General features: G+C 36.3%; 1 pseudogene; it reads left to right on the forward strand.

The window, feature by feature from the left end:
- The first annotated feature begins 4,481 nt into the window (after positions 1-4,481).
- On the forward strand, positions 4,482-4,580 carry LOC132287299 (small nucleolar RNA R71; annotated as a pseudogene).
- The last annotated feature ends 16,855 nt before the right edge of the window (positions 4,581-21,435 follow it).

Raw genomic sequence — 21,435 nt, forward strand, 5'->3', positions numbered from 1 at the left:
TTATAAATGAATGTTTTCATAGTCTATGCTTAGGAAAGATGGATTGTTTACAAAATTAGTTAAAGTAGTTAAAGTAGGTAGGTGGATAGTCGATGCTAATCACAGATAGGTTATAGTTAACTGTAATTTGTAAAACATCTTTCTTTAAAAAATTGAATTGAATGAATGTTATTGAGTTCAATTCATTTGAAATATAACTTTTTAAATTCCTAGAGTTGAAATAGTTAACCATAGTATGAAGGTTGTGGTGAAGTTAAAGCTCTAAGACCTTTTCTCTCTCTGATCACTTTAGTTTAATTTTAGTTTAATTTTATTTTATATTCGTGCCAACCAATCAATCAATCAATCAATTTAACCAGTTACCTGTAAGCCAAGAAATAAGTTTGATTAGTTAAAAACAAAGCAAAAAACACTTATCTCCTTGTGGGATCGACACCCTTTATATAGTACTACCCAACGAAGATCCGTGCTATTGCGCGTGGTATTTTATTATTGGTAAATAAAGGCACACATCAATTTTGGTGCCGTTGCTGGGGAGATTTGTTTATTTGTTTAGTTTTTAATAAGTTTAATATTTTTGGTTTACCAATCTTCGGACTTTCTGATATCTTACCTTAATTCTTTTTCTTTTCAAATGTAGGAAATGAGCAGTGAGGACAAAGACGCTTAAGGGATAATAAGCTTCAGTTTATAAAACCTTCTGTGAGTTTTTACTGTTTTCTTTTGCTTGAAAATTTTCTTTTTGTTACTATTAGGGTTATTGGATTGGTGCATGTTAACTCGTCATACTCAGTCAGAACCTTTAGTGCATGATCCTGAAATAGAGAGAACTCTTAGTCAATTAAGAAAACTTTAAAAGGATTTAAATTCAATAGAAAGTTCCTCTAACAACATGTTTGATAATCATGATGTACCAGATAATGGTAATGGTAATGGTAATAGAGAATGAGTGCCACGAGCACCTGTTCCTCCATAACCACAATTGAGGGATTATTTTATTCCAACCACATACACTTCCCCTTTGTGCTTTGTATTTCCTGATGTTGATATAATCTATTAAGAGATCACGCCTGCTATGATCCAAATGTTTCCTACTTTCCATGGGTTTACAATAGAGGATCCTTATACGCACTTGGATGTATTTTTGGAATTGTGTTCAACTACCAAGTTGACCACTCTTACCAATGATTCATTATAGATACGACTTTTCTATTTTCTGTCAAGTACAAAGCAAGAACTTGGTTGTAGTCCCTTCCAATAAATTCCATATCTATATGGGACATGTTGCAATAAGAGTTCTTAAAAAAGTACTACACAGTGGGTAAAACCTCTCAAATGAGAAGAGATATCATGGCGTTTTCCCAAATCCCGGGAGAACAGTTCCATGACTCATAGGAAAGATATAGTGATCTTCTAAGAAAGTGTCCACACCATGATATTGCTAAATGACACTTAGTACATATTTTCTATGATAGTCTTTCTTATTCTCATATGAACATGGTTGATGCATCTAGTAATGGAGTTTTTCTTCGCAAGAGTCCGGCTGATGCTTGGGAACTGTTTGAGGCCCTAAGTGAAAATTCAATGCTTCATGCTTCTTCAATAAACAATAATAATTAAAAACTAATTGAAATATTTTTTAATTTTTGAAAACTTTTTGAAAAATAACATAAAATGAAAATAAAATAAAAATGAAAATATTTTGGATTTTTTAAAATTTGAAAAGTCAAAACAAAGTCAAAATAATGAAATGGAGAACAGAGATCGATCAAAACAAGAGTTCGATATATCAGACAGAGAGCAAAAATATGCAGCTTTTTGGCTCAGAAAATTGGCTAAGTGTTGGAACTTGAAGATCGATCGAACTTTGAAGTTAGATCGATCAAAGAACTTTCAGATTGATCTTAGAATGTTTCGATCGATGAGATAGAGAGGTGAAATATGCAGGTTTTTGCAGGCTCAAAATTTTTCTAAGTGTTGAATCATGAGATCAATCGAACATTAAAGTTGGATCGATTGAAGGTCTCTTGATCGATCTAAGAGCTAGTTCGAACGATGGGATAGAGAGGTGATTTGGATACAGGTTGGAGTTTGATCGATCGAACTCAGGTTTGAGATCGATCGAACTATGCAGAATGCTCAATAATGACATGAAAGCTCATGCAATCCTCACCAAAGTTTCTTTCAATGCATATGAACCAAAAACAAGTATCTAGACTTCGGAAGAAATGAAATTTAAGATAGAAATGGGGGAGGAATAGGGTTTTGACACTGTATGAAATGCTTTTGCTAGTCCTTAACGTCTTTAGTAAGACATTGGACTCTTTTAGCCCGGATCAAAGATCTTATAATGCATTCCCTCCTTGTTGGGGTGATAGATGCTTTGAACTCCACCTAACAAATGGTTCTTTAAAGAACTTGTTGGATTAAGCTCAAAAGAAACCTTTGGTCCCTTGTCTATGCAATCACAACCTTTGAGCTTCCATGCCCTTTCAAAGCAAGAATTTGAAACAAGACTTTTAGAATACAAGGTTGAAGATGATCCTTTGGAAGTTTTGGTTTTACACAAAAGCTCATTTCCTTGACATTGAAGATCATCACATTTATCTACAACATTAACCTCTCCTTTATATTTGTCAAATGAATTGGGTGTGGGATTAAAGATATTCATCTTGACCTTCATGTGGCCAAATGAAATCTTCATTATCCCCGTCCTACAATTGATGTTGGCATTAGTGGTTGCCAAGAAAGGATAACCAAGGATAATGGGAATTTGGCTCTTAGGATTGGGGATCGGTTCCATGTCTATAACAATGAAATCAACGGGAAAGAAGAATTTGTCAATCTTTATCAAAACATCCTCAATTACACCCCTAGGCTTCTTAATGGATCGATCGGCAAGTTGAAAAACTACCGACGTCGGTATAGGCCCAATTTGACATAAACCGAGTATGGAAAAAGGTTAACACTTGTTCCTAAGTCAAGAAGCGCCTGATTAATGATATGATCACCAATAATGCATGATGCAGTGGGTGAACCGGGGTCCTTAAACTTTGGAAGAGTGTTATGCTGCAAAATTGAGCTTACTTGCTCGGTCAAAACCACTTTTCTTGGTGCTTGGCTCTTGTTCTTCCGCTTTTGGGTGCATAAGTCTTTCAAGAATCTGGCATAAGCCAGAATTTGCTTGATTGCATCCAATAGTGGAAGATTAACTTTCACTTACCTTAACATTTCCATAATTTCATTGGTTTTTGCCTTTTGCTTGTCTTTTGAAATGGATCCTTTTAAGGCATCGAACTTTTGGTTCAAACACTTTTTCAGAATTTTCTTTTGAACTCTTTTCAACACAAGAAGTTTTCAAATCATTGTGTTCCAAATCATTTTTTAGCAAAACTTTTTCAACATCATTTTTCAAAACTTCTTTTTTAAACACATTTTTCAAGACTTTATCATGTACAAGGTCATGTATATGCAACGAAGGATGAATGGGATGTGAAACGGGACGGGTGACAACTTAAGGTTGCACCGATTCACTCTCTTCATTGGACATTCCAACTTGATTGTCCACAATCCTCCCACTCCGCAAGTAGTCACCGCATTAACATATTCAATGGTGTGGCCTTCCGATGAGGAATGGGTTTCCACAACACATTGTTGCTTGGGTGGGGCATTAATAGGCATCTTTCCTTTCTCTCTTGCATTGAGAGTGTTTGCTATTTGCCCTACTTGGGTTTTTAGCTTCGCAATAGATTGAGAGTGAGAATGAAGCAATTGTGTGTTAGCCTCTAAAGTGCCCAAAGCATTCAAAACTTTTTTTCAAAAGCGGGACTTCTAGTAGTACCTTGGGAATAAGATTGGTTGGGAAAATAAGAATTAGCAAATTGATTCCCTTGTGATTGATAAGGTCTATAACCTTGAGATCCTTGGTTTTGAAGTGGAGGTGGAATGTACTTCCCTTGAAAACCGCCTTGGGAAGGGTTTGAGCCCTCTCCTTGGTTTTTCCAAGAGAAATTCGGATGATTCCTCCAACTTGGATTATAGTGAGTACCATAAGGATTGTTCCCTTGGTTCACAAAAGCTGCATTGACTTGTTCATTAGGTTCATTTTGTAATTGTCCGTGAGGACAATGAGAAGTAGAATAAAGAACACTAGAACAAGTTATACATGTCTCATTTGATACTTGGTTAATCAAAAATTAATCAAAAATTAATCAAACAATTGAGATAAAGACTTCATTTCGGCGGCTATTTCATTTGAATGGTCCACTTGATGTAAGCCAACACTCTTCCTACCTTGTGAATTTCTACCATTCTTGGACGATAATGTTCTATGCAAAGAATTTTCACTCATGCTCTCATAAAGACGCCACACGTCATCCTCATGCCTATCAATGTATGAGCCACCCATGGAAACATCAACCATACCCTTATAGTTATCCGATAAGCTCTCAAAGAAATATTGAACTAATTTCCATTTGGGCATGTCATGATGTGGACACTTCCTAAGCAATTCATTGAAGCGTTCCCATGCCTCATGAAATGTTTCTCCATCCCTATATGAAAATTCTCAAATTGAGGTTCTCATGGCATTGGTCTTAGAAACCGGATAGTACTTCTTCAAGAACTCTTGTTGCATTTCTGCCCAAGAAGTGATTAAAAAAGGCCTAAGATTGTTAAACCAATATTTTGCCTTGTCTTTTAAGGTGAATGGAAAAAGTTTGAGTCTTAAAACCTCTTCCGGCATGTCCGTATATTTTACGATGGAACATACTTCAAGAAACTCATCCAAATGCTTGTAAGGTTCTTCACTTGGAAGTCTATGATAGTTAGGAAGCATTTGAATGGTTTGTGGCTTAATTTCATAATGATGTGCTCTAGATGGAGGCAATTGGATGCATGTAGGTGCATTATACTCGTTACACACATAATGGTCTCTTAAAGCAAGAGGTGGATTAGCTACTTGAGGTACAACATGAACACCTTGGTTTTGAATTCCTTGATTGATGATGGGAGGTTGTGGAGCATACATTGGCCTTGGCATTCCATATGGAACTTGGCCTGGTTGTTGTGGTGGTTGGTGAATGAATGTCCTAGGCATGCCTAATGGTACTTGTATGTTCTCATTATGCACATTGGGATGAAGGATACCTTATTGGTCTATGTAACCAAGGTTCTCAACATGATCATTATTATGGTCATCCATTGATAGATTGGCTCTATTTAAACTTCCTCTTCCCCTAGGATTTCTAACGATGGATTCAAGATGCAAATCAAGAGGGACAAGAGTTGGTCTCAATGAACGACGTCCATGCATGCACAATGCAAAACACAACAAACACAAAGAATGACAAACACTATGCCTTCACAACAATGCAATTAGACTTCTTCCACAAACACTTAAATCATACTCCCATGCTTTAACAACAATGATACAAGAACAAATAAAAACAAGCCTCCACACGGGACGACGATTTAACTAAGGGATTGAGTAAAGAAAGTCTTACAAAGGTCTTTTAGTACTTCAACTCCAAATTTAAAGCTTGGCTTAGAAAAATTTTTAAATTTTAGCTTTCTACTTTCTTTGCTTGCTTAAATGCTCCTTTGCTTGCTTACTCTCCAACAATGCACCTAGTTAAGTAAGAACAACACAATAAGTAACCAAAAATAAAAATAAAGTAATGACACGATCAAAAGAGTACTAATCCTAATTGATTCCACAAATTTGATGTTGTCAAATTAAATCAATCAATCCCCAGCAACGGCGCCAAAAACTGATGAGGGGTTGTCGTCGGCCTATCATAAGCTTAAGAGTGTGCATTAAGGCGAGGGCCAAGAGTTTTACATTTATAGAAGCCACTACTACCTTTACTAAAAATATAGTAAGGGTGAGTAAGGATCGTCCCAAGGGATTGTGAGGATCGAATAAGGTCGTGGAATCGTTATTAGGACTAGTAGGTCGAGTGATCTAACAATTGATTGGTTGGTTGATTAGAGAACAACTAAATTAAACTAAGTGATAACAAAAGAATGCAATTAAGAGTAAGTAAGAGAGAGAGATATCTTGGGGTTTAGAGATCACCACCAAGCAATGCATTTCTATATCATTGACAAGTGATTAATGAGAGCAAATAGTGTGTTGCAATATTGGTGTGTGTGTGTGTTTGGTTGATTCAACATGCAAGGATGACTAGTTAAGCATGTATTGTCTAAACATCATGTGAAAGGCACAATATATCTAAGCAATGAAACATATATTGTCTAAACAACATGTGAAAGGCAAAATATATCAAAATAAGTCATTAATCCTTTCATTAAGCTCCTAATCCAAATACAACACAAGGATAGAGACATATGCTACTTGCATTCAAAAGCTTAGATCATCAAACAATAAGCATGGATTGTCCTCCCATTTAACACTACACTACATCTACACTACTAGCATGAAAATAAACTAGGAGAGAGGCACAATCCATCAAGGAATAAGTATGAACCATCAAGAGAATCACAAGAGCATTCATTTAAGCACTATGTTTTGACAATCTCCAAATCTATAACATCAATACACATAGACATGCATCAATAACACAAAATCTAGAGACAAACACATGAACATCTATTCTAGCATATGTAGACATATGGATAGAATGAAATGATCAATTGGAAGCATTAAACCGCATAAATCATTGAATAAACAAGATCTATATATATCAAAGTGTCAAAACATTAATTACAACACTAATCCCTCAATAATACACAAAATTAAGATATAGAAAGCATGCTTGGGGCTAAATCTAGCCCCAAGAGGATGTCTAGCCACTCATGGTGATGTTGCTCCAACCCTCAAGGGCTAACTCCATGGTTAAAATCTGCTCCTTGTTGATGAAGAACTCCAATGGTGTCTCTAGCCTCCTCCTCCTCTAAGCTTGCTCTCCAAGAGATGAAATGAAAATGATATTGGCTCTCTTTGTAAAAAACAATCCTTATCCTTATATAGTAGGTCAAATGACACCCAAAAATGAGCTGGGATCATGCACACAATATTCCCTAATGATTGGATAAAGGACAACTTTCAATGAGATGGAAATTTAACTTTTTCACACTGGAGGAAGTTCGATCAATCGAACCTTGGACTTGGATTGATCGAACTAGCTGAGATCCATCGAACTTAGGCTGGATCGATCCAACTGGTTGAGCTTTTTGGGAAAAGACAAATCCGAGATATTTTAGGAGATATTTAAATGGGAAAAGGACAAAAGTGGTTAGTGGGTGGTACAGCTATGGATAGGATCAATCATTTGAATAAGGACAAAATTGTTCGATCAATCGAAGGGTGGTGTTGGATCGATCAAACTTTTGGACTTTATGCTTTTGGGCCAAGGCTTGGATCTATCTTGAAGTGCTGAGATTGATCATTGTTCGATCGATCGAACCTTGGAGTTGGATCGATCGAACTTTGTTGCTTCCCACCTTTGGCTTCATTTGCTTCCTTCTTTCTCCACTTTGCTCCTTTCTTTGTTAATCCCAGAATTGCTTCAATTAAGCTCTTATTTGGTTGAGTTAGCTTATTTTCAGGATAAGTGCCTGAAAATGGAAATAATACGAAATCAATCTAAAACGATAAAATAAGATAGATAACGGTACTAGAATGCTTAAGCTTAAGGTGTTTAAATACGCACTTTTCAACGCTCATTAATCTCCTTCTTTGTAGCCTCATCATCATCATCCTTCCTAATAGTAACTGCAATATAACCCTCATCACCAAACTCCAATGTATTGCGGCGATTTGCTGGTATATGTCTCCACACTTTATCTCATTTCTTCAGTCCAAACTGTAGTGACTCATTACACGACTCCTCTCGATGACATATCACAAAACCCTATAGCTCTAATAGCCTGGTAATCATATATGGAAAAGGAAGCGCATGTGTAGGAATATCCTTATACGGCCCAATCTAGGACCAAAACTCCAGTAGCTGGCAGAAAATCGTCCCAAGGAATGAATACCAGTGCTCAAACTGAATAGCATAAAGCGCCTGGAGAAATTCAGTATTCCTAATATTCTTATGCCCAAAAGGATGGACATTAGCTGAGATGATATAATCTAAAATCCATAATCTCTTAGGAATTTTGGCTTTGGTAGTACTATTACATTTTCTCCTAGCAAATTGACCATTACACAATTTTTGAATCAGATTTTCTGCAATTGGGACTCTAGGGAAAGGTATGAAGGTAGGAAAGCTACGCCTCTCATCTATAACCTCAGGAAGTGTATGATAACATTCTAGAGCTGCAGCAATAGCATTAGGATTAATAATCAAGTCATGCCATCAATCGTAGTCCTAAGCTCCCAAGGGTCATCCTCACTACAAATCAGATTGAGGTAAAACAAATGAACAAGACAAGGATAAACAACCTGAGTAACAGGGACCATGAGATGAAGAAGGTGCCTGTAACTGAAGCATTTCATAGCCCATCTAGTGCAATGATCATTAATGAACGTCTGATAATCAAAGGTCATTTCATAAGAAATTGGAATTATCTGTCACGCACTTGGAAACACATCTTTCATCCCTCTAGCACGCTTAGCAGGACTAGGACGAACCATCCTCAAGAAAAACCTTCAAATTTCCAAAAAATCTCTAGTTCCTATAATCTGCAAACTGAGGCTCGAGCTTCAACTTTCGGGCTCAAGCTTCAGTCAATGCTCGAGACTAAACTTGTAAAGCTCGAGCCTTACCTGGACTTCACCGAATCAGAGCACAAAACTCAGTTCAATAATCAATTAAGATTGGATCTAAACAATTAGTCTATATAGATGATGTATAAAAAAAATTCATAGACTCATATATCCAAAGAATAACCCATACTCTCCTTCATTAGATCTAGAAAATTAATGAACTAAGGAAAAGCTAATAGAAAGAGGATGAAGAAAGACAAGTTTACCTCTATATTTCCTGTAGATCTGGGACAAAAATATGAAGCATTAACGAATATGAATATTGAGAGAACTTGGAAAGCCTATATAGAGAATGGATGTCCTTTATGTTCAAGGAGACGGAGTACTCAGTTTCCTGATTTTAAAACTTTTAGAACCTGAGGCCCGAGCTTTAAGGGTATGAGCTCGAGCCTGCCACCATCAATCTTTACATTCATATTGATAGAGGGCTTGAGCTTGAGGTACTGATGCTCGAGCCTTTAGTAGCTGATGCTTGAACCCCGACTTTCAGGCTCGAGCATTGAGACCTATTTTTGGATTTTTGTTATTTTTTTCAATTCTTATACTTTTTCTATTTTACTTCAACCTAAACTAATCTAAACCTAAATGAAGACTAAAATAAATCTAAAACCTAGAAAAGAAAATAATTAAATCAAAACTAAAATAACGAAATAAAAATCAAAATAAACTACAGTATAACATAAAAATGCTAAGTTTAACGTCGACAGATCAACAACATGCTAAGTATAACGTCGATAGCTCGACGAAAACTGACTCGCTAGACTAAGTAAATGGGATCATGAAGTTTTACTGCCTCAACTGTGCCTCTCTGCACACTACCCTCTATATAGGGTTTAAGTCGCTGTCCATTGACCTTGGACAATTGTCCAGTCTTATAATCTTGTATCTCTATTACACTATAAGGTGTAACAGAAATAACCATGTATGGACTTTCCCAACGTGACTTTAATTTTCTAAGAAAAAGTTTTAGTCATGTATTAAACAACCAAACCTTCTTCCCAGGCTCAAAAGTCTTACGCAAGATATGCTTGTCATGAAATACCTTAGTCTTTGATTTGTAAACCTTAGCACTCTCATAAGCATCATTACGTAATTCTTCAAGCTCCGCTAGTTAAAGTTCCTTGTTAGACCAGCAGATGTCATATCAAAGTTGAGCTTTTTTATGGCCCAGAAAGCTTTGTGTTCTAACTCTACAGGAAGATGGCACCCTTTACCATAGACGAGATGGTAAGTGACATGCCAATTGGAGTCTTAAAAGTAGCACGATAAGCCCACAAACCATCATTTAGTCTATAAGACCAATCTTTATGATCTGGCTTAACCGTTTTCTCAAGAATTCTTTTAATTTCACGATTGGATAGTTTAACTTGGCCACTTGTTTGGGGATGATAGGGAAAAGCAACTTTATGAGTGATGAAGTATCTTTGCACCAAGGTACGGAAATACCTATTACAGAAATTAGCACCCCCATCACTAATAATAACTTGTGGCATGCCAAACTGACTAAAAATATTCATTTGAATGAACTCAATCACGACTGCGTGATCGGCAGTTTTAATAGCTACTACTTCAACCCATTTAGACACATAATCAAAGGCCACAAGAATGTATTCATTTTTATTAGACTAAATAAAAGGACCCATGAAATCAATACCCCAAACATCAAAAACCTCAATAATTAAGATTAGAGTCAAGGGCATCATATTTCTTCTAGAAATTGATCCTAGCTGCTGATATCTAAGGCATGACCTACAGAATAAGTATGCATCCCGAAAGAGTGAAGGCTAAAAGAAACCACATTGAAGAATTTTAACTGTAGTTTTCTTTGCACTGAAATGACCTCCACATGCCAAACTGTGACAGAAGGTCAGAATAGTATGAAACTCACTCTCAGGAACGCATCTACGAATGATTTGACCAGCACAGTATTTGAATAGCTAGGGATCTTCCTAATAGTACATCCTAATTTGGAAGAAGAATCAATCTTTTTTCCTACTTTGACCAAGATAAAAGAATTTTGCCTATTGCGAGGTAATTCACAATATCAGCAAACCAAGGCAAATCCGTATAAGAAACCTCAAACAATTGTTCATCCAAAAAGGAATCATAAACTGGAAGTGCAGTTGAAGTATCCTCAATTAGAATTTTAGAAAGATGGTCAGCTACCACATTCTCTAACCCTTTCTTATCCCGGATTTCATAATCAAACTCTTGAAGTAAGAGGATCCATCGAATCAAACGAGGTTTGGTTTCCTTTTTGGAAATAAGATGTTTCAAAGAAGAATGATCAGAATAGACTACAACTTTAGAACCTAATAGATATGATCCAAAATTTGTCGAAAGCGAAGACAACTGCAAGCAACTTTTTTCAGCTGTGGTATAATTTAATTGTGCATCTGAAAGAGTTTTACTCACATAGTAAATAACATGAGGAAGTTTATCTACTTATTTTCCCAAGACAGCACCCATAACATAATCAGATGCATCACACATAATCTCAAATGGAAGAGCCCAGTCCGGAGGATTCATTATAGGAGCTGAGGATAGAAGAAAGCGAAGCTTTTGGAAAAAGTCAAGGCATGATTCATCAAAGACAAAAGGAGCATCCTTTGCAAGTAAATTTCTGATGAGTGCTAAAAAGTGCGCATTTAAACCCCTTAAGCTTGAGGATTCTTGGACCTTTATATACCTTATTTTCCTACTTTAGACTAATTTCATGTTATTGCCCTTTTTAGAAAATTATCCCAAAAATATGTTTATTCAGCCAAATAAGAGCATTAAAGATGCTATCTCAAGTTGAATGGAAGAAAGGGGCAAAGTGGAAGCAAAATGAAGCAAAGTGTGGAAAGTCAGCATGTTTGATCGATCTCAACAATTCTTCGATCGATCTGGAGGTGATCGATCTAGACACTTCAAGATGGATCCAAGCCTTTGTCCTTATACAAAAGATTCCAGCATGTTTGATCGATCCAACTTTTCTTCGATCGATCGAAATTATTTGATTTTATCCACACCTACCACCCCACCTACCACTTTTGTCTCTTTCCTAAAATATCCCAAAATATCTTAGAGATTAGTCTTTATTCAAAAAGGCGCCGCCAAAGATGATCGATCTCTGCAGCATTCGATGGATCTCACCCAAGTTCGATCAATCTCATCATAGTTCGATTGATCAAACCTCCTCAAATCCGAATTAAAATAGAGTCCAGCTCATTAAAAGATGGCTCGTGGTGCAATCATTGCAAGGATCCTAGTACACGAGTCCAGACCATTGGGTGTGACACTTGAGCATCCTATATAAGGATTTGGAGCCATTTTAAAAGCAATATCTTCATCATCTATCTTCATTATTCATCTTGATACATCTCATATGACATGTCTTAGAGAGAAGGCTAGAGACTAGAGAGAGTTTTACACATTTTGGGAGTTCTTCCATTCTTCTAAGGGTTTCCATCAAGAAGGGGGTCATTCCTACCATGGAGATAGCCCTTGAGTGTTGGATGACTACTTCAATAAGTGGCTAGACATCTACTTGGGGCTAGAGTAACCCCTAAGTTTGCTTCCTAGACCTAGTGCTTTATATATTTTTGGGGATTTTCTTATAATAAATATTTTGATCTTGGACTTTTATATATATATCTTATGGTTTATACTTAATGTGTATGGATTAATGCTTCCAATTGATTATCTATTTCTAATCATATGTCTATGTATGCTAGAATGGATGATTCATGTGCTTTTCTCTAGATTTAATGGAATTTATGCATGATTATGTGTATGGATGAAGTTAATCTAGTGATGGTCAAAACATAGTGCTTAATTGAATACTCTTGTAATTTATTTGATGGTTTACACTTGTTTCTTGATGGATTGTGCTACACCTTTAGCTACTTAGTTTAATTTCCATGTCTTTAATATAGATGTAGTGTAGTTGCTTTCGATTCATAGATAGGTGGACAATCTACTCCTGTTCCTTGGTGTTTCATACTTATGAATGCAAAGGGTGTATGCCTCTAGATAGTTGTGTGTGCATAGATTGTGGTTTCATTGAATGAATTTTGGTCTCATTTGATAGGTTGTGTTTTCCATTTGAATTGGCTAGACAATCTATACTTATTTGCCATCCATGCTTAGTTTCAATTAATGTCACATACACACACAAGTTACAATTCAATTCCCCCATTGACTTACAATTGCTAATGTCTAGTGAAGTCAAGCTTAGTGGTGAGCTCTAGTACCCCAAGTCCTCTGCTCTATACCTTTTTCCCTATCTTATAAATCATTATATTTTGTTTTCTCTAATTTCAATTGCATTGTAGTTTAATCAACCAAACAAACCAACCTTTTGATCATTCAACCTACTAACCCTATATATTGTTTCCATTGTAAACATGCCCACAATCCATTGGGATAATCCCTACTCACCCTAGCTATATTTTTAGTTAGAGGTAGTAATGGCATTTATAAATTTAAACTTGAAATCATGTGTGATGCCTCTGACTATGCCATGGGAGCAATTTTGGGGCAAAAGGTAGGGAAACTTCCATGTGCCGTCTACTATGCAAGTAAGACCCTCTCGGGAGCTCAATTGAATTACTCCACCACCGAGAAGGAATTACTTGCCGTAGTACACGCTCTTGATAAATTTTGGTCTACCTCTTAGGGTCAAATGTCATTATCTATTCTGATAATGCTGCTTTGAGGCATCTTCTGACCAAGAAGAAACAAAGCCTTGTTTGATAAGATGGATCTTACTTCTTCAAGAATTTGATTTTGAAATGAAAGATAAGAAAGGCACCAAAAATGTGGTTGCCGATCATCTTTCAAGATTAGTGGTAGAATCTTCCCCAAGCCCACCAATTCATGATTCATTTCCAGATGAACAACTGTTCCAAGTCTCTAATGGGCAAATGCCTTGGTTTGCTAATATTATGAATTTTCTCGCAGTTGGCAAACTTCCGACTAATTGGTCAAAGCAAGCAAAGAAGCGTTTCTTTGCCAACATCCGGAATTACTATTGGGAAGATCCTATTTTGTTCCGATATTATCCAGATCAAATTGTAAGAAGATGTATTCCAGAGAGTGAAATTCCAAGCGTCCTTGTATTTTGTCACACCCTTACATGCGGTGGGTTTTTTAATGCGAAGAAGACCGCTTTGAAGGTGCTTCAAAGTGGGCTATTTTGGCCCACCATTCATCGAGATGCTTATAATTTTTGCAAAGAGTGTGAGAGATGTCAAAAAATGGGTTCAATGTCAAGAGAGATATGATGCGTTGACAAATATTCTTGTTATTGAAATCTTTGATATTTTGGGCATTGATTTTAAGGGTCCTTTCCCTATGTCTTTTGGATATCAATACATTTTGCTTGCCGTTAACTATGTTTCTAAGTGGGTGGAGGTTTGTGCTACCAAAACTAATGACCACTTCGTGGTTGTCCAATTCATTAAATCCAATATCTTTACTCGTTTTGGTATGCCAAGAGCAATGATTAATGATGGAAGAAAGCATTTTTGTAATCAATTCTTAAGGAAACTATTTCTTAAATACTCCATCACTCATAAAGTCACCACTCCCTACCATCCTCAAACAATTGGGCAAGTAAAAGTGTTAAACTGAGAAATTAAACATATTCTTGAAAAAATGGTTAACACAACCCGGAAGGATTAGTCACACAAGTTGAATGATGCTTTGTGGGCTTACCGAATGGCATATAAGACTCCCATTAGCTTGTCTCCTTATAGACTTGTTTATGGAAAGCCTTGTCATCTTCCAGTTGAGATAGAACACAAAGCAATGTGGGCAATTAAAAAGCTCAATCTTGACCTTGACAAAGCTAGAAAGAACCAATTACTCCAATTGAGTGAGTTGGAAGAGTTGAGACATAATGCCTGTGATAATGCCAAACTCTACAAAGAGAGAACTAAAGCTTTTTTTAAACACATTGTGAAGAAATCTTTTGAGCCTAGTCAAAAAGCTTGCCTTTTCAACTCTAGGTTAAAACTCTTTCCCGGAAAGTTGCGAACCAAATGGGAAGGTCCATATGAGATCATCTCTGTTGCGCCGCATGTGGCAGTTGAAATCCAAAGTTTAAAGAATGGCAACACATTCAAAGTGAATGGGCAAAGGTTGAAACCCTACATTGAGGAACAAATTTCTCAAAGGTATATAGAAGCTGCCCTTTTGGCAGATCCAATCTATGAAGAGATTTAGTAATGCACTCAATGTTTTCAATGAGATGTTCGAATTCTTCCTTAATTGTTCCTATTCTATCGATCTTGGAATAGGTTCGATCGATCGAACATCATCTCTGCATCCTATCATCTCTCAGTCCCATCGTACGAGAAGTTCCTGCATATTTCAGCTCTCTGTGTATCGTGCGAACTTTATTTCAAATCAATCTAAGTCTTCCAAGATCGATTGAACTTTCTCTTCGATCAATCTCAGTTCCATACTTAGAAAATTTTTGGATCTCTGCATATTTCACCTCCCTATGTATCGATCGAACTTGTTTGCAGGATTTCACCTTTTCGATCGATCGAAGATTAGATTAATCTAAGTTTGATTGATCTGAAGCTTCTAAATAAAAAAAAATTAAAAAAAAAAAAAATCTTGATCTATTAAAGCAGAATTCCGTCTAGCTAGAAACGTAAAACTTAGTAATCATTGTTTTCATTTTCTTGCATTTTGTATATACTTGCTTTTAAAAATAAAAAACTTTTTACCATTGTGCCCTTGTGCGTACTCATGATTCCATACTTGGTATAGGGCTTGATCTCATATCTCTCTTGCATCTTGTGTTATTTTGCCTTCAAATGCATGATTTGCTTATTATTATCCCATTTGATTTTTTATATAAGTTTACTAGTGTGGTTATTCAAATAGGTTGTTGATTCCAAGTTTGGGAGAGACCTTTTTCATATTAGATTATTGCCGAGCTTCATGCTTTCAGTACCACGGTATACTCTTTCCATTTTTTTCATTGTTCTCATTGCACATTGAGGACAATGTGCGATTTAAGTTTGGGGGTAAGGTGGCTTTATTGCATTCTACTTAAGTTGAAGCTTTAATTGTATAATTGAGATTTGAGATCCATGCTAGCTATGATTTTGATCTTTTGAGGACTATATTGCTTAAAATTTAAAAATTGTTTGACTTGAGAGTCCAACACTCCTTATATATTATGTGGATGCCATTTAGGAGTAAATATTTTGAAAGATTGATATCTTGCTTGCATTTGTGGTCCACATCATCCTAATTTTGTGATTGTTTTGAGATCCACTCTAGGATTCTACACTAACACAGGCTCACACTAATTCATTTGTAGGGTATATGCTTTGTTGATTATTGAATTGATTATATCCCAATTGGGCTAGTAGTGCATTGAAAGCTTTCATTTTGACAAAAGTGGATAACAATCTCTTTCCATTGAGTAGCCGGGATTCTAGCCTCATTAAGCACTGAATTTCTCGCGCCGAAAAGTGGAGGGCCCAAACTCTAGGTTAATAATTGATTATCCAAAAAAAAAAGTTACAAAAGCAATAAAAAAAAGTGAGAACTTCTCCTAAAGGTGAGAGGTGGGAAATGATTAGATGGAGGTTGTTTTGATTTGTAGCCTAGTTGATTTGAGCTTGTAAGTCCTTAGGGGTGTTTGAACACCTAGTGCCCTAAAGCCGACCGGTTTGGGAGTCATTGACCTAACGCTCGACCTTATGGATCGCTAGAAAGCTTAATAGATCAACACATTGCACTATGCTTCCATCTTTGATCCTTAGGATAGTACCCAAAAAAAAAAAAAAAAAATCGAGTGAAAAGAATAAGTGCACCTAGTTGAATAAAGCTTTAATAAAAGGTCAACTCTTTGTTTTGATGATCGGGACTAGATTTGTGTGCTAGCTTGAGGGTAAGGATGTGATCATTTCTTTAGTTGGCTTTGAGAGCAACATACTTGATGCCGATCCACTCAAAAAGGATTCTAGAGTTATTTTGATTTGCATGATCATTTTCTTAATGTATGGAGGACCATATTTGCTTGCTTGATGTTGAAATTTTGGGAGATTGCCTGGAAATGGTTGAAAAATTACATACTTGAGCTAGTTTTCTCCCAATGCTTGTTTACAATATTGGTGCCTCTTTTGTGAGAATGAGCTTAATGTTTGTGGGTATCATTTCTGGAAACTCTCACGAGACTTCACTCATCCACTAGGGGTAACCTAGGGTTTAAAAGGCTTGTTGCATATGCAAAATGCAATTATGTTCCCTACGAAAGTGGCATTATCCATTTATTGCTTTCTAGTTCATAGTTGTATAGTCGTTCATTGCTAGAGACTAGCAATATTTAAGTTTAGGGGTGTGATGAACGCTGAAAAGTGCGCACTTAAACCTCTTAAGCTCGAGTATTCTAGGACCTTTATCTATCTTACTTTCCCGTTTTAAACTAATTTCATGTTATTACCCTTTTTATGTGTTTATCCCAAAAATAAGTTAATTCAGCCAAATAAGAGCATTAAAGAAGCTATCTCAAGCTGAATGGAAGAAAGGTGTAAAGTGGAAGCAAAATGAAGCAAAGTGTGGAAAGTTAGCATGTTCGATCGATCTCAACAATTCTTCGATCGATCTAGAGGTGATCGATCTAGACACTTCAAGATGGATCCAAGCCTTTGTCCTTATCTAAAAGATTCCAGCAAGTTCGATCGATCCAACTTTTCTTCGATCGATTAAAATTATTTGATCTTATCCACACCTACCACCCCACTTACTACTTTTGTCTCTTTCCCAAAATATTCCAAAATATCTCAGAGATTTGTCTTTATTCAAAGAGGTGCCGTCAAGGATGATCGATCTCTGCAGCATTTGATGGATCTCACCTAAGTTCGATCGATCTCATCATAGTTTGATCGATCGAACCTCCTCAAGTCCGAATTAAAATAGAGTCCAGCTCATTAAAAGATGTCTTGTGGTGCAATCATTGCAAGGACCCTAGTGCATGAGTCCAGACCGTTGGGTATGACACTTGACCCTCCTATATAAGGATTTTAAGCCATTTTTACACATATTAACATATCACATATCCTAGAGGAGGCTAAAGACTAGAGAGAGCTTTACACATTTTGGGAGTTCTTCCAGTCCTGCCATGGAGATAGCCCTTGAGGGTTAGATGACTACTTCAATGAGTGGCTAGACATCTACTTGAGGCTAGAGTAACCCCTAAGTTTGCTTCCTAGACCTAGTGCTTTATATATTTTTAGGGATTTTCTTGTAATAAATGTTTTGATCTTGGACTTATATATATATCTTGTGGTTTCTAATTGATGTGTATGGTTTAATGCTTCCAATTGATTATCTATTTCTAATCATACGTCTATGTATGCTAGAATAGATGATTCATGTGCTTTTCTCTAGATTTAATGGAATTTATGCATGTCTATGTGTATGGATGAAGTTAATCTAGTGATGGTCAAAACATAGTGCTTAATTGAATACTCTTGTAATTTATTTGATGGTTCACACTTGTTTCTTGATGGATTGTGCCACACCTTTAGCTTACTTAGTTTAATTTCCATATCTTTAGCATAGATATAGTGTAGTTGCTTTAGATTAATAGATAGGTGGATAATCTACTCTTGTTCCTTGGTGTTCTAAACTTATGAATGCAAAGGGTGTATGCCTTTAGATAATTGTGTGTGCATAAATTGTGGTTTCATTAAATGGATTTTGGTCTCATTTGTTAGGTTGTGCATTCTATTTGAATTGGCTAGACAATCTATACTTATTTGCCATTCATGCCTAGATTCAATAAATGTCACACACACACAAAGTTACAATTTAATTTTCCCATTGATATACAATTGCTAGTGTCTAGTGAAGTCAAGCTTAGTGGTGAGCTCTAGTACCCCAAGTCCTCTCCTCTATATCTCTTTCCCTATCTTATAAATTATTGCATTTTGTTTGCTCTAATTTCAATTGCATTGTAGTTTAATTAACCAAACAAGCCTCATTTTGATCACTCGACCTACTAACCCTATATATTGTTTCCATTGCAAATATGCCCATAATCCCTTGGGACTATCCCTACTCACCCTAGGAACATTTTTAGTTAGAGGTAGTAATGGCTTTCATAAATTTAAAACTTGGCCACATTGCACACACACCATCTTTGCACATCTTTAGGCTTTGGTGCTCGACATCCACCAAGTTTTTGGCGCCGTTGCTGAGGATTGAATTGGCAACGCTGTATTTCTTTGGAAACAAATAGGAATTAGTACTCTTTTGATCGTGTCTTTACTTTATTTTATTTTTTGTTACTTATTGTGTTTGTTCTTATTTGATTAGGTGCATTGAGCAAGGAAATCAAGCAAAGGAGAATTGAAAAGCAAGGAAGCCAAGTGAAGCTAAGCAAAAGCAAAAAGCGTTAAAATCTAGAAGTTTGTAAGCATAGCAAGGCTTGAAAATTAAAAATGAATTGAAGTGCTTAAGGACCCTTTATGAGATCTTTCAACTCAATCTCTAGTTAAATCGTCGGCCCGCGTGGTGGCAAGTTTTTAAATTCTTAGACAGATCGTGAGCCCGCGTGGAGGCAATTTACTTTTTCTTTGCATATTGTTCAAGCATGGGAGTATGGAACCAATGTATATAGAGATTTGTTGATTAATTTGTTGTGGGGGCGAAATGATTGCTATTTGATTGTTTCTTGTTATTTGTTTTGCTAGTGCATGCATAGTTGTAGGTCATTAAATCCTACTCTTGTCCCTCCTAATTTGCATCCTGAATCGGTTGTTCGTAATCCTACGGGAAGAGGTAGTTCACATCACTCAATTTCATCAATGGAGGAGCAACATGACGACCATGTAAAGGACCTTGGTTATATAGACCAACAAAGCATCTTCCACCCTAATGTGCATCATGACAACATCTAAGTACCATTAGGCATGCCTAGACCATTCATTCCACCACAACAACAAGGCCAAGTTCCATTAGGAATGCCTCAGCCAATTTTTGCTCCACCACCTCCCATGGTTCAAGTTAATCACGGTGTTCGTTTGGCACCGTCAAGTTGTGAATCCTCCCATTGCTTTAAGAGACCATTATGTGCCTAATGAATATAATGCACCCACCTGTATTTAATTGCCCCCATTTAGAGCACATCACTATAAGATTAAAATGCAAACCATTTAAATGCTTCTTAACTATCATGGACTTCAAAATGAAGAACCTTACAAGCATTTGGATGAGTTTCTTGAAGTATGTTCCACCGTGAAATACACGGACATGCTAGAAGAAGTGTTAAGACTTAAACTTTTTCCTTTTACCCTCAAAGACAAGGCAAAATATTGGTTTAGCAATCTTAGGCCTTTTTCAATAACTTCTTGGGCAGAAATGTAATAAGAGTTCTTGAAGAAGTACTACCCGTTATCAAAGACCAATGCTAAGAGAACTTCCATTCGTGAATTTTCTCAAGGGGATGGGGAAATGTTTTATGAGGTAAGGGAAAGGTTTAACGTAATACCCCTAATTTTAAAGGATAGTCTCGGTAGGTTATTTTAGAGGTTTTATTGTACTTTTGCATTCTTATGTGGTTATTTGGCTATTTGTTTGGGTGTTTTATTTGGCTATTTGTTTGGGTGTTTTATTTATTTTGAATTAATTGCTTAAACGTAGTATTTTGTTTTATTTAATTAATTGACTTACTTGTTTAATTGTAAAATTAAATTGAATTAATTGTTATATTGATTTTTCTTTACTTGGTTGAATTTTAGTAATTTAGTATTTTCCTTTTAATGTGTAAATTGGTTTAATTAAAGGTTTTAATGGGATTAAATTGGGTTAATAATTATAAGGTTAAATTGTATCAGGTTAGGTTATGGTTATAGTTTTATAATATAATTCACGTATGTAGCCGATGTATATCTAACATAGGTTGTTCTATGGGCCGAGTAAGTCAGTTTAGGGTTAATTGAACCTAGGATTAGTTTGGCCTATAAATATACATATAAGGTTCTGCCAAGGGTTTTAGAACCCTACTCACAATTGTGGAGGCAGAGAAGGAACAGAGGAGAATTACAGTAAGGATTGCCGGAAACCTTAGGAACACGGCGCTAAGATTTTGAACCAAAGTCTTACAAGCAAGTTCTCATCCTAACTCTATCTCTTTGGCTCGTGTTCTTTGCATGTCTAACTCAATTCCAGGAATATAGAAAGATTAAGATTAATTTATTACGCATGTTTGCATGGTTTGTATCAATATGTGTTCATGAACTGTTAACTTCTTGTTTTACATTCTTTGTACATAAAGCATGTCTTAAATTGATGTCAATTGAAGAATAATGAATTTTACTACTTCTCAAACACATGGGGAAACATCAAAATTAATCTGGTTCGCTTGGTTGAATGACTTAAAACAGTACGTGTTCTTGGTTACTTAACTGACCGGGTTAAATCTTTGTGCATAATTCATGTTGATCTGATCTTGGTAATTGAACAAAGAATTTAATGGGTTCAAGAGCCTGCTGGGACTTAGGTTAAACATCTAAGTGTCTTAGGAATGGAGGGTAGACCATCGGAAAACCGTCGGAAAACCGTCAGAGTTGGAAGAGACGAAGAACAGAAGGAGAACTGGCTCCCCAAAAGAAAGAGCAGGCTCCCTCAATGAGCAAGCCAGCTCTAGAAGCCATGGAGGCCACTCCCCATGGTAGGGAGCC

The sequence above is a fragment of the Cornus florida genome, unplaced genomic scaffold (genome assembly GCF_030987335.1).
Source record: "Cornus florida cultivar Cherokee Brave unplaced genomic scaffold, ASM3098733v1 CherokeeBrave_3.0.0_Hap2_Chr11, whole genome shotgun sequence".
Classification (NCBI taxonomy): Eukaryota; Viridiplantae; Streptophyta; class Magnoliopsida; order Cornales; family Cornaceae; genus Cornus; species Cornus florida.